Here is a 14,759-nt window from a genome sequence, read left to right on the forward strand (position 1 = left end):
CTGTGACTCCAATAATTTCAGTCACCAATCTCTTGGGGCCTGTCCACAGACCCTCCCAACCAAATCCCCACAACCCACCACCAGATTCACTTGGCTCTCCTCTGTCCTCCTCCATTTTGCCCCCTCCCCTGCCTGGCAGCCCCCTATCCTACCACCATGGCAGGAGACATTTCCCTTCTTGTTCTCTCCCCCTCCACCGCAGCTGCCGTTCCTGTCCTGCTGGAATGAAGGACTTCCTGAGTGCCTCATTGAAGCTGGTATTTTGGCTCTCGGTGAACTAATCGTGAGAGAGAGGACTTGGCTGTGGGAATTAGCTGCAAGAAATAACTTAATTGCACCTCAAAATTTACACCAATATCCTACATATTTGGGAGCACATGGCAGATGTATCTCCAATTTATTATGTATCCAAGGAAGTGTGTCCTGAGTCTGAGGCACTCAGAAAAGGCAGCGCTGCCACCTTCCTGTCTCAGCCAGCAGTGCTGTTGTCTGTTATTTTCTGTTTTGAAAATTGCCTGGGGTGTCCTTTCCAAGGGTACTTGCAAGGTATGTGGTTTGTGAAGAACAAGAGAGTTGCCCTGGTTAGTCTGGTCAATATTCAAGATTTCCTCCATTTGATAGAAACAGAATATTTGGAGGAGCATCCCCAGGGTCCACTCAGATCATACTGCACGGCCAGCAAGAGACACCCTGTAGTTGTGTCCTTCTCTTCCACACTGAGACATTTCTCCTTATAGGAAGCTGATTGGAAATTTTATTTCTATATTCCCTGTGACCTAGAAATTGCTCCCCCCACAAGAGAGAGACCTCACAGGGCCAACCCTTATTACTGGAAATCTGTTTTTTCCATAGTCTGTTTATGCAAGGGCATTGCACAGGATCTTTAATCACAATAAACATGATCTATTTTGATTTACAAACTGCAGGTGAAGTTAAGCAAGAATATTTCTCCTTTATCTAATTCATCAAAATATATATGAAATCTGAGATATTGAGAAACTTTAGAGATGAAATGGGGGATAAGAATGGGACACTTTAAAAAAAAATAGCTATCTATTCAGTTGAAAGTCAGAGTGATTGAGTGAGACAGAGAAAGAGTGAGAGAGAGAGAGAAATCCTCCCATCCGTTCCCTCCCCAAATGGCAACAACAGCCAGGTTGGGCCAGATCAAGCCAGGTGCCAGGAATTCCATCCTGGTCTCCCTATGGGTGGCCTAGACTGGAGTACCTGGGTAGTCCTCCAACTTGCTTCCCACATGCCTAATGGGAAGCTGGATTGGAAGTGGAGCACCCAGGGCCAAAACCAGCACTCTGACATGGGATAACAGTTGTCCCAAGTGGCAGTTTAAACTGCCGCCCCTCCCATGATGCATTTTTATAGGTAGATGCTATTCATATAAGTAATAACATAGCATCATGGTTAAGGTTATAGACCCAGGAGACAGACTGCCTAAATTCAAATCCCAGCTCTAGTGCCTACTAGCAAGGTGACCAATAACCATGGTGCTATTTTCTGTACTCTCCTTGTCTCAGTTATACACAGAAGAAACTTGGAAAAGTATCTTGCTTATAGGAAGTATTAGGAGATATTAGTTTCTTTTCCATCACAGTAGTAGAATAAAAATTATAAATATACCTCATCTGAGCTGCTGTGTTTGCTATCTCAATGGTCCTGTGGTGATGGTCCATCTGTTAGAGTCTGCAAGCCAGTACAGTTCCTGGCCTACTCTTGCTCTGACACTGGATAAGAATGATGTCTCCACTCTTTAGCGATCCTTTATTTTTTAGATAAAAGAAGAGGAAGTGAAGGAGAAGCAACAGAGACCAAAAAGTGCCCCAGATCTAAAATATCTACCCCCTGCTCATCTATAGGAAAAGATGACTGATGCTTGCCTTGAGTTGTAAGATAGTCATCCCACTATGAAGATGGTCATTGTATGTTTTATATGCCTGTATTATTTTTAAAGAACAAGGCTTTTTCATTAACTGGTAGAGCAAAACATCAGGGCTTGGCTTTTGTTGGCTGTCAAGTGACATCACATATGGCAGTGGTGCAATTGTAGCTGCTCCATTGTTTAAGGAGGAGTGGCCTTTTCTTTTTGTGCTCACTCCCAGAGCCCAGCCAGCATGCTCCGACATACCCACCAATGCACAAGGGTGCAGGCCAGTCCTCTGCTCCAAGTGGGGAAAGGTGGCCAGAGTTAATAAAGATACAAACCACAGCTATATGTCAAGGGACATACTAAAAATTATTCTTTGTTTATCTACATTTCAAATTTAAATGAGGCATTATATATTTCCTCTGTTAATCTTAAAATGGATATGCGTAAAGAAGTTAGGAGAAGAATTGTGAATGATATGCACAGGGTGTTTAGAGTGATGAGATACATATAGGAGGGGACAGAGGGAGAATCTTAGAGAAGTGAATGCTTGAGTATAGATCCTGGAAGAGCCATAATGAAGGTCTCTGGTCATCTACTCAGCCGACAAAGCAGTGTGCTGGTCCGTGGCTCACTGTCCTTTTCTCCTAGACCAGACCTGTCACCTCAGTCACCCTGTAGCACCTTAATCAAGCCAGCTTCCCTGAAGGTCCTGAGGAGAGGACCTTCTTGATGCTCTGCTCTTCATGTACATCTCACATAAAGGGATTTGCCCGGCTATTAGAAGGATACAATTTCCAGCCCATTGTCACCATGTTCAAGCACCTGCAAGGGGACTTCTAAAAAGTGCACAGATAAATGGTGTTAAACGATAAGTGTATTTCAGTGCAGCAGAATTTTGAAATGTATGCATATCTTTTCATAATGTTCGCCTTGGGTGAGCCTTTTGAAATACCTGCTTATCTTTGAGAGACATTGTGGTGAGAATGTCCACTAAGTTGCAATGAATGAGAACTGCTCATGGATTTTTTTTTCCTACTGAAAGCTGGCCAGCCTTGTAAACTTTCCAGACTGATAAAACTGGCTTGCTTTCTATGTGTAAAAAAAGACAGCATTAAGAATCCAGCCCTCCCCAAATCATTCCTCTTAGACCAGTGATTCTTCACAGGCCAAATAACCTTGGTTCCCTCTGAGCTGTGTCCGCGTCACAGCTCTTCCAGCCTCAAGAACCTGTTCCTGGGTCTCCTCTTTGCACTTACCAGGAAGGGATGTATTCTGAAGATTTCTTCCTTTGTCTCATCAGGTCTAGCTTTCCCACACCTTCTGTGAGTGCCTTTGCTCTCTCTCCTTCTGCAAGGATCAGCCTAGGGTCATGGGCTTCCTCCACACCCCCACCCCTACCCACACATCACTCTCCTCTTGGAAGCTCCCCCCACCCCAAAGCCCCTGCCCCCGCCTCCTGCCCCCACATCAGATGGCTTTAATTACCACCTGAAGGCAGACAATTCCCAAATCTCTAGCCCTAGCCTTGACCTCTCGCCCTCTCTTCAGTCCCAAATTTCTTGCTGTCTTCAGAATATCTCTACTTGGGTGTCCCACCACCTCCTAAAACTAAACATGTCAGAAGCCGAGCTCATTATCTCTCCAGCCCCCACCTCCTTGTTGTCCCTGACACTGGCACCTTGCCCCAGGCTCCAGGCCTTGCAATTCCCAGATGGAACTACAGCAGCCCATCACCCGGAGCCTGGGCAGGACAGCATTCTGTCTCCACACTTCTGCGTGGATGAAGATGATGACAACACTGTGGCCTCAGTTGGCTTAGCTCCAGGATTATTTCAAAAATTTGGTTTCACCATTCATTCAGCTGTTGAATATGCCTGGCCCCTGCTGCATTACAGACATGAAGGCAACTCAAAGTCCTGGAGCCCTCTGAGTACATGAGCAGATCCTGTACCTCACGATTCTAAATTATAGAATATATGAGACCTTGTCTTTAAAAACCCATTTATTTGTCAACGTAACTAGTGACTGCACTTACCAATTAAATAGCAAACTAATTAGTAATTAGCCTGAGATGGGGATGAAGTGAACATGTTCAGTGATTATTTCTATTATTAATTCCTATTCTTCACTTCAGAAGCTACCACCGTCCTATCCCTGGAGCTTGGCTACGTGTCATTATCTGCAATCTTTCACCTCTCCTCTACCGTGCTATAATAATTGTACCACCACAGCGTTGGCCACGCTCTCTGCTAAGAAATATACTTAAATTTTCTCATTTTGTCTTTAGAACTAGCCGAGAAATAAGAACACAAGTTGGTGTGCTTTCTATGGCAAATAAATCGACCTAGCGTAACCACTCAAGGTTGATGCTTGTAGAACTGAGACGTCCAGTGCTAGTGCAGACTTCAGGCTTCAGACACAGCTTGATCAGTGCTCTGGGTGAATTTCTCTGCAATTTTGTCCTCCCTCTCTGTGTTACTGCTTAACAGGAAGTTGATTCTCTGCATGATCACAAGGTGTTGCTGGCAGTAATCACAACTGTGTGCTTCCTCATTCGTATTCCAGGGGGCAGTGCCATCTCAAACTGATGAACACAAATGCCAATCCTCACAGAGCTCCCCTCTGAAGCCTGATTTATCTGCACATGCCCAGAACCATTGCTGGGACAGAGATGGCAGTACAATGATTGCCTGAAATGAATCACCATCCATTTCTGAAGCCAAGAGTGTGGTCAGTTTCACCCAAACCACAGGCTACTTACTGGGAAAGGACAGGAGTGATAATGACTCTTAGGAGGCAGTTATAATGATACAGACCCTGTTTTTTTTCCACGAGAAAATTGATCTCAAACTATTAAGTTAGCCTGGATTCAAATTTGAGTGCTCTGTGGTAAGAATTTGATCTTAACCATCAGGTTGTAGCTCCCTCCTGTGAATATCTGGGCTCTTCAATATAAGCAAGTGAGAATCCAGAATGCTCTTTGCTGCGTGCCATGGGAAGGCCTTCATTTGCTCCCATTTCTTTCATTTTTGACACCTGCCTTTTGAACCATGATGCATGGGTCTTGCTTTCTTCCTGTCCTGCTGACATTCACTCCTCTTTCAAGATAAAAATATGTCACTTACACTTCAAACAAACATCTTGCACTTGGGCTGGTTATTCTTACCCAACTAAGATTGTAAAATCCTCCAGACTTGGCCAAAGGTTGAGAAGTGTTCTGGGCCACTGTACCCCCAGCAGGTCCTTGACACTTAAACAATGTCAGTGATGTTGGCAATCTCACACAACACTGAATGGCACCTGTCTCAGGAATGGCAGTCATTTTTTGTTCCTGGACACATGTCCAGCAAAGAACCACTTAGAGCATAACTTGTAGAAAATGTGCCTTTTTTTTCTCTCCTTTTAATATGCAGCCCCTGACATGGTATAAAAGAAAGAACTTTTAAGAGAAACTAAGCAAATTGGCTCTTGTCTCCCTAGGACATATTTAGCTCATATGAGCTCTCATTTGTTCTGAGTAAGTGAAAGTAACTGGTAATGAGCCCTTAGGTAAATAGCATATATTTGTTTATCTAACGAATGCTTACCTAGAAAGTTTTGCTCTTACCAATCACCACCATCACAATTCTCAAGCATTCACTGCTCTTCAGAATCCCTGGAGGTAAATGCTGTTATTATTCCCAAGGAGAAGTCAAGGAGTTTCCCTAAGTCACCAAAGTGACAAGTGGCAGAACCGGGATTCTGGCTCACCTATCTGACTCTAGGACCTGTGTTTCTCACCACAAATCAGGTTGAATGTCTAAGAGGGTGGAACCAGACAGCGTGTTTGGAAGTTTCTCGGTGGATTACAGGCACTCGGTGCCTCAGCATGCCTCATCTTTCTTGCCCTTTGCAAGGGCCTTCCCATTGATCAACACACAAAGGACTAGATTCATACCTAATATGAGTTTTATTCGTTTATTAGATTTTATTATATGTTCTAATTACATCTAATATTATGCACTATAAAAGGAACTTACGGCATCATTGGGCAGTGGAACAGATATTTCAAGGATGATGGAGGATTCTACTCCAGGAATCCTGGAAAATTGTTCTTACCCATGCTGCTCCTTAGGAATGACAGGTAACTTGCTGCATGGAGCCTGGGTGTTACAAGCAGGATGTATGTAGTTCTACTTCTTAGAACTTGGTGAGGGCATGCTCTCTCTGGATGCTTTGGAGAAAGGCATCAACCACCATAGGACTTGTTGTCCATGATGTCATAGCTGGCTCCTGGGCAAAATTTCCAGGAGCCATTCCCTTCCCTGCCCCCTTCCTGAGAAATCACTGATGTTTTTTATGTGGTGGAGAACAGCTGGTGCCCTGAAGGAGGATGCTGTGGAGCCAGGTACCCAGCCAGCCTGTCATGGATATGCAGAACAATGGAGATGCAAATCTATGTAGTTCCACACAACTGAGGGCTGAGGATTGCTACAACCCACAGCCTATCTTGACAAGTTCATTAGAAGCCAGAAGGGGGCAGTGTTATGATGGCTCCCCCTACCCTCCTGCTGTTAGGTTGTCTAGGCCTATTAAGGAGTACTAGAAAGAGGCTGTGCCAGGACCTGCTACCCAGGGCTGCCTTCACTGTTGAGACAGGATGAGGGATTCTCCTTTGGCTGGAAACCATCCTGCACAAGCAGGCCTCCTTCCCTAGTCAAGCTCTTTCTACTACTATTTTCCCCCATTTTCCCAGCCCACACATAGACTCTCCCACCTGTCATTAATCTTGATCTTCTCTATGGAGACAACTCTTCCCCCACTCCATGTTTCTCTTCTCTCTATTCTATTTAGTCTGCCACATATCTGTTATTCTCCTGAGCAAAGTAATTCCAGCACTGAGCCAGAGAGCTCTCTGGTGTCAAAATCTTGACCTTGAGAGACCTCAGATTGGGAAATACTAGTGGAGAATCCCTCAATACCCGTGAGAGTGCTGGAGAAAGCAGGTGATCAGGGCCATTGGTGGAAGAAAGGCTGTCTAAGGGGGTCAAAATTTGCGTCAGGGAGAGCACAGAATTCAGAATGTGAGACAGCTATGCAGGAACACGTGTCAGTCACGCGGTAGCTCGTGTATGCTTCAGATCAAGGCACACATGAAAGCCATTCATGCTTAGAGTCCAAACATGTATCCCCTGGAGCCCTGCACAGTCATTTGTGAATAATTAAATCTCAATAAATATTTGATAAATGGATTTTAATTGATAGTGCATATTAATGAAAACTGCTGACATATGCCTTTTAGATATACAACCAAAAATGGGGAAAGAAAAAGTATAAAAAGCTGATATAACTTCTAACCATATGTATATTCTTATATAGTAGTATATGAATGGCTCACAGCCCATACCTCATTACAGAGTGGCCCAGCAGTGGCCATGAGTAATATTATAAATGTGTCAGGTGAACTTGGCTGAGTGTTTTATTTGATGACAACAGGCTTCCTATTGTTGTACTCATGCAAAGCAACAGTTGATGTAGCTTTTTCATCGGCTTCCATCTGAAAAGTTACAGGCGATGTTGTCCATTGCCATTCCCTGATTGACTCAATCAGAAGGGAAGTGTGCTTATGGGAATGACAGAAGTCACTAATACCTTCTTCCAGGGAAAATAGTAAAAGTGTAGTTTGGATTCTTCTTAATGTGTCCTGACTATTGAAACGAAAGCCGATAATCTCCATGGCAGGAAGTCCCTTTCTATAAGTTACCTAGCAACTTCTTTCCCTGCATCATCAGGGATCTAAGCCACTGTATTCATCCTCTGCCTCTCTAGTCCCCACTTGGACTTCAGTTCCTTTTACTAGAGGGCTCTAAATAGTTTCCCTCTCACTGCCTCATCACCTAGATTTATTTCTTTTCCCAGTTTCCCCCAGTTTCCTTACCGTCATCCTCCCAACTGCCAGAATTAGGGACCCTGTCTACTCAAATCTTCTGTCTACTCATTCCCTGTTTGCATTCATCAAGTTCTGTTGACTGTCCTTCTCTTCCCAACCCTAAAGACTGCCCACCACACTTCTTTTTCTACATTCTCACTGTCCCTGCCTGGTGCAGTGCTGTTCAAGGATCACACAGGAACTCAGGAATCCTCCCATCTACACTTCTGCTAAGTTTGTGCCAGTCAAGGTTCAGTAAACAGATGGGAACAATGTAATGTAAACAAACACACAGACAAACAAAGACACTGTTATTTCGGGATCAGCTCTATGGCATAGCAGCTAAGACAGCTCAAGTTCAAGTCCTGGCTGTTCCACTTCAAATTCAAATTCACATTCAAATGTTCCTTGGAAAGCAACCAAGGATAGCTCAAGTTCTTGGGCCCCTGCACTCATGTGGGAGAACTGAAAAAAGCTCCTGGTTCCTGGCCTCGGGCCCGGCTCCGGCCATTGCAACCAGTTGTGGAGTGAATGAATGGAAAATCTATCTATCTATCTATCTATCTATCTATCTATCTATCTCTCCATAACACTGCCTTTTAAATAAATAGATAAATCTTTCTTAAAAGTAGTTTTAATTTTTTATTTATTTGAGAGAGGAAGAGAGTGTCCCTTTCCAATGGTTCACTCCTCAAACATCACCAATAACTGGGCTGAAACAGAGCCAAAATTGGAAAATAGGAAGCCAGTCTGCCACATGGTAGAGATGGAACCCCATTGCTTCAGTCATCAATGCTTCCTCCCTAGGTCCACATTAGCCAGAAGTTGGAATCAAGAGCCAGAGGTGGGTATGGAACCCAGCCTTGTTAGCTCAATAGTGAAAAATAAAAAATTCAAAGAAAAAATAACATAGAGGTAGCCATAACAGGAAGCTGCCACCAGGTTTTGGCTTTAAGCACGAAGAGAAGAGCCTAGAAGTCTTACAATTTAGGATGAGGGCCTACAAGCAGCTGAGAATCCAAGTGTTGAGCAAGGGAACCTCTTGACTGCTCCAGGTATCTCCAGAGTGAAAGACAGTGGCAGATTCTCTTGAGCGTTGGAAAAACAGATTGGATTTGCTGACTGCAGCTGGAACCAAGAAGGACTGGCTGAGGAGGTGATGCTCACAGCGACAGGAAGAGAACAGGAAGCAGGAAAGAGCAAGGCTTCCAATTCTGAATTTAGCATCCTCACATGTACCCCGTGGCAAAGCTGAGTCATTCACACAGGTCCAGAACCACCAGAAAGAGGGGGGCGGGGGGAGAGAGAGAGAGAGAGAAGCTGCAAGACAAGAAGTAGCACAGGGTGACCCAAAAAACGCATGTCATTTCATTTCACCAGACCTTCATCTTTATTTCTTCTGATTCAGTTCCAACTGTGAAACTTGAGCACTGTTCTTTCCTCTGGGTTTGCGACCTTGTTCCTCAGCAGTGCCAGTCTTCTGCTTGAATCCATTTTCTCTCGTGTCTCTAACTCTATGCTCCTGACCAAGAGTGCATTCAACGGTCTTAGGACTCTTACAGTAAGATCACTTTCAAATTCTCCCAGCAGCCAAGACACTGTTGCTATTTTCAAACTAACTCATAAAGTTGAGGCAAGAGATGTCACTGGGGGTGGGATGCACCTCTTCCCTTCCAGAGGAGCACCTTCTATGGAAGAGCCAGAAATACCCCAGCAGAGGTGGGGAAGCCTGCTGCATGGGGTGTCCAATCACAGTGTGGACCAGGATACAGTCCCCAGGGAGACTGCAATGGAGAAACATCTGTCCAGTCTACCATGAAGGTGGCCAGGGTCTCTGTTACAGCCAAGGAGAGGCTGGACCAAGAAAACAAAAAAGGGCTATGGCTGCTCTGGCTTTTCTCACAGAAACCCCTCTCTAATTTTCTTTTTTTCTATTCTTGAGGCCAACCACTAAATCTCCTTCACAGTCAACTTTTAGATTCAGTTCTTCCTGCTGCCATGTTTCTCCAGAAAGCAAACCTCCCAGCTCCTGGGAACATGAACAAGGAAGCACAGCATGTAGAATTTAGTTGAAAATACCTTAGATATATTTCATCCTCTAGATAGCAAATGCGGACACCAACTTTCACTCATTAGGCTGGTAAGAATTTTAAAAATTGACAGTGTAGTGTGACATTTAAGGACAAGATCATGCCAGGAGACTGTGTTACAGAAACGACATTTCATGAGAAGTTGCTTGGAAAAATTCACATCCCTTGTTGGAGTACCTGGATTCAAATCCTAGCTACTCCACTTCCAATAGGAATTTCTCCTAAAATGCTCTCCGGGAGGCAGCAGGTTCTGGCTCAGGTATCTGTGTCCCTGTCATCCATGTGGGAGACCCAGATTGAATTCCAAACTCCTGGCTCTGACACTGCCCCCCTTTGGCAGATGCAAGTATTGGGGGAATAAATCAGAGGATGGCAGAGCTGCCTGAGGCCATGTCCTTTGTCTCTGTCCGTCTCTGTTTCTCCCTCTCTCTATTTTTCTGTCTCTCTGCCTTTCAAATAAATGACCATGAGTAAATTTTCCAAAACTTTAAATTTATGCTATGAGGGCTTTTTTTTTTCAAAAATTACAAAACACATATGCAAAATACCGTACCTTACAAAGGCTTTGGAATGATAAACCTCAAATTGTTGAAAGGGGTTACATGGGGAAGGAAAATGTTGAGGAAACTTGAACTATCCATTTTGTACCTTTCTGTAGTATATGCACTTTATTATCATGTGAATGTGTACAGATACAATATTTAGTGGAAAAATTAATTATATACCCCAAGTTAAAAGTGCTAAAATTCTAGAGATCAGACTAGACATTTAAAAGAGTACAGTGAAAACTGACTTGCTCTTTTCAGAAATATACCAAATTTAGCTACTTGTTTAAACAAACAGAAAATTAAATACAGTAGGTTGGTATACACAAGTGGACAAGTATCCCACCTAAATACATATATCAAAGTACATGTTTCCATGTAGATCTCAAGAGACTTGCCACCCTTAAAACCCTTTTTGAACCCATCTACCACTAAAACTGTTGGAGTCTATACAGTGCAGGCTGCAGCATTCCTTTTGTCACACAGTTGAACATTTGAATAGAGCAAAGATCAATGGGAAGCCCATGATCCTTTGGTTTGGAAAGTGTTTGAGCCTGTTTGGGTTTAAATATCCAGGATGATGAAATGTTAGCCCGTCTGAGACTACTTCAGCCTTTTTTCAGGTGCAATTTCGACAGCTGTGTAAAGGATTTATGCAAGTTTGGATGAATTCAAACACAGGTGTAAAAGATAAAAGGCGAGTGGAACAAATGCTCTACCTATGATCATTTTTCCATGTTTGACTGTCTTATTTTGTGCCTCATGGTTCCAGTGCCCTTTCATGCAACATTGATCTTATGAGTCATCAGAAAACACCACCTTATTTTAAATCATTGCTAATAGAGAGTAAAAATTTTTGAAGAAAATTATGCCTGGTTCTTCTCTCTAAACTTCTATTCCCTGGTGTTTCTTCCATCTTTTCTGCACAGCCTTCAAGTAGATTATTCCCTCTCCCAGTCTCTTTGGCCTGGAGATGCATTTAGCAGATCCCGTATCAGTGTCTCAACATGATACAGCAACTGTAATCATTTCACCATATTCTAATTGGAAGGCTTGCTATCTGAGGGCTGCGGTGAATGTCAGATCTTGTGGGTGGCACCGTTCTCACGTCCTTTGTTCCTCATCACTCTGAACCCACTGCTCACTGGCCCCTGTTAGACAAAGCTAATCAGATAGTTGAATTCAGTTTTTTAACTTTTATTCACCAGGAATAAAAAGTAGTGCCGTTTCAAAGGGTCTTGGGTCCACTTGACATTGCTGCAACATGTTAACATGAATTCAGAATGAGATATACCATCCCTGATTCACTTTTTACAAAATAAGGGAAGCTCTCCAACACAACCAAGGCCTTAGTGCCGCAGGCATTGAGACACTCAGCAGGAGTGACCTGTGAGCCAGACATAGAAAGGAACAGGTTGACAACAAAAAGTGTGGCAGTGGCAGATTTCCTGTAGCTGCCCCAACTTGTAAGTTCATATGCCACCTGAGAGCCCTAGGGCCTCCCAGAAATCCTCAGAAGTGCATGGGATCCTAAGTGAGAATTCAGAAACAGTGCAACACACGGAAACTCAGGTTGCGTGTGGGAGCAGGGGCTCTCACCCAGGTTGACACCATGGATTTGAGGATAAGTTGCTAGCTGTAGAACTCCAGGAAAAAAGTCTACACCCTGAGCTGCTCTTTCTTCGTACCTGAATTTGAGAACAATGAATGTTGTCCAGCTTACTTCCAACGCGCTTTTAAGGGTCAGGTGAATATGCAATGTGAAACTATTCCAGGGTGTTGCTCACTTTGGACGGTAGCACCGTAGGCGGCATTTCCTAGTGTGTAGAGCAGAAAGATAGCTAAGTTCCTTTGCTCCTAATATTTTGTTTGGGATATTGTAAAGGGATTTCAAAAAGTTCATGGAAAATGAAATTTTACAAATTTCATTTTTAGTGCCAGCAGTTTTTGAAATGCCTTCATTTTTTTTTTCATCATACACATTTCTTGATGAGCTTTTGGAAGATCAGTCATATGCGTGGAGTTTAAAAAATGTTTGACCAAATAAATATGTATTTAATTTCTCTTTCCATGAACTTGCTGAAGTGACCTTATTTGATTGAAGAAATTTCTTAATTCCTTGTGAGAAGTGTGGAATGTTAGAGTTTAGGTTAATCCTTCTAAGTGGGTTTGTTGAATTTATTTTGAGTACTCTAAATTTTGTTGTAGAAAAAAAAATTCTTTTTTTTTTTTATTACAAAGTCAGATATACAGAGAGGAGGAGAGACAGAGAAAGATCTTCCATCTGATGATTCACTCCCCAAGTGAGTGCAACAGTCGGTGCTGTGGGTGCTGTGCCAATCGAAGCTGGGAGCCAGGAGCTTCTTCCGGGTATCTCACACGGGAGCAGGGTCCCAAAGCTTTGGGTCGTCCTCAACTGCTTTCCCAGGCCACAAGCAGGGAGCTGGATATGGGATACCGGTGCCCATATGGGATCCCAGCGCGTTCAAAGCAAGGACTTTAGTCGCTAGGCCACGCCGCAGGACCCAGAAAATAAATTCTTGAAGCAAAATATTAAGGCATTCATTTCACAAGTGTCCATTTTCCTAGGTTTGTAAAAGCAGGAAAATCCCAAAAACAACGAGAACACTAGATTTACAACAATAATGCTTGTTTATCTTTCAATTGTTTTGAAAACTCTCTACTGCGGAATCTTTTAAAACCTTCCATTTCTTTTTTAAAAAGACATAAAAATACTCATGATATCCAGCTTATGAATCCTAATTGTCCTAAATTTTTGAACATCTGATAGAAGCACTTTTCAGTTTTCATTGATTTCTGAAAACAAAGAGTTTGTGATTATTGATTCATGCATTTATATTCTTCCTAGAAGTACAACAAAAAGGTAATTCAGTAACTGAAGAGTGTGTGTGTGTGTCTGCGTAGATAAGGGATCAAATTAAAGAGACTGATTAATTCACCCAGAGAGATTGTGGAGGATCCGGGACCCAGCAGGTGTCTTGATCCGGCTCTCATCCCTTTCCAGAATACCAGAAATATCTTGTGCTGTAGCAGTTCCAGGCAGAATCCACTTTCCTCTTAGGAAACAGGTGATGGAGAATCTGGATTAAGGAAGAAACAGCCTAACACCAGCCTGTGGGACTACTAAACTCCCAAGCTGTTCCCATACTTTCTGAAAGTCACTTCACTGCCCTGGAGTCATCATCTAACTCCAACTCTTAAAACCTTACTCTCACCTTGGGAGCTTACCAACTTGGTCACCTCCTGGAGAAGGCTTGCCAGTCACTCAAACTCAATCACCATCAAATTTCCTATCACAGTAGTTCTCCACATTTGCACGTGTTTCTTTGTGTCTTCATGTTCCAACCACTACTACCACTGTGTAAGTTCCACAAGACTAGGGACCTGGCTGTGTTGCTAATTTCCTGGAGCCTGACTCTGAGAATATACTCAGTAAACAAGTGTTGAATTGATGCATAAGCGAATGAATTGCTACTTGCTTTGTCAGGTAATTGAATGCAGTAACAGGGTTACCTGCCCTGGCATTTCTAACCTGAAACTTTGTGCAGTAGATTTTCCCTAACACAGAGGTTTACATATAGAGGGGACAAAAAAGAAAGATCTTCCATTGGCCCACACTGCCCAAGTGGCTGTACCAGTTAGGGTTGGATCACATTCAAGCCAAAAGCTTCATCTGGAGCTGCCACATGAGTGGCAGGAGACCAGGCACTTAGGCCATCTCTGCTGCATTTCTCAGGCCATTGGCGGGGAGCTGGATTGGAAGTAGACTGGCCAGGACTCAAGAAAGTGCCCATTTGGGATACCAGTGTTGTGCAAATTACCATGCCACAATGCCAGTCTACTAGCACATATTCAACTGAAAATGAAATTCTTCCTATCTCTTATGTTACCCGGGTTGGTAAATACTAATGAAATATTACAGATTGCTGTCTCCTGCATATGTAAGGAAAAATAAACTTCTTAGGATGAAAAAAAAAGCAGGGTTATTACTGCTGTTTAGCTTGATCAATGTACTAATTGTATTTATTTTTTCCAAATTTTAAAAAACCAAAAATTTAACACTCAGAGAACAGATTTCTTTCCTCCTTCTTCCTTAGCTTTAATGAATCTGGACTTTCTCCTAGCTCTTTACTCAGAATCCCCCTTCTCGAAATAGTTTTCTTTAAATGCTTTCAAGAAGCTAACAGTGACCTTCAGTGTAAAGGCTGATTTTTTGTTTGTTTGTATGTTTGTTTAATGATGGGTGCTTCCACTCCCCAAGGGGAAGGAGGGAGCAAAAAAAAAAAAAACGAAGAATCAAAACTTCTTTCCTA

This window comes from Ochotona curzoniae, unplaced genomic scaffold, assembly GCF_017591425.1.
Source record: "Ochotona curzoniae isolate NIBS_2020 unplaced genomic scaffold, NIBS_Ocur_1.0 scaffold_4701, whole genome shotgun sequence".
Lineage (NCBI taxonomy): Eukaryota > Metazoa > Chordata > Mammalia > Lagomorpha > Ochotonidae > Ochotona > Ochotona curzoniae.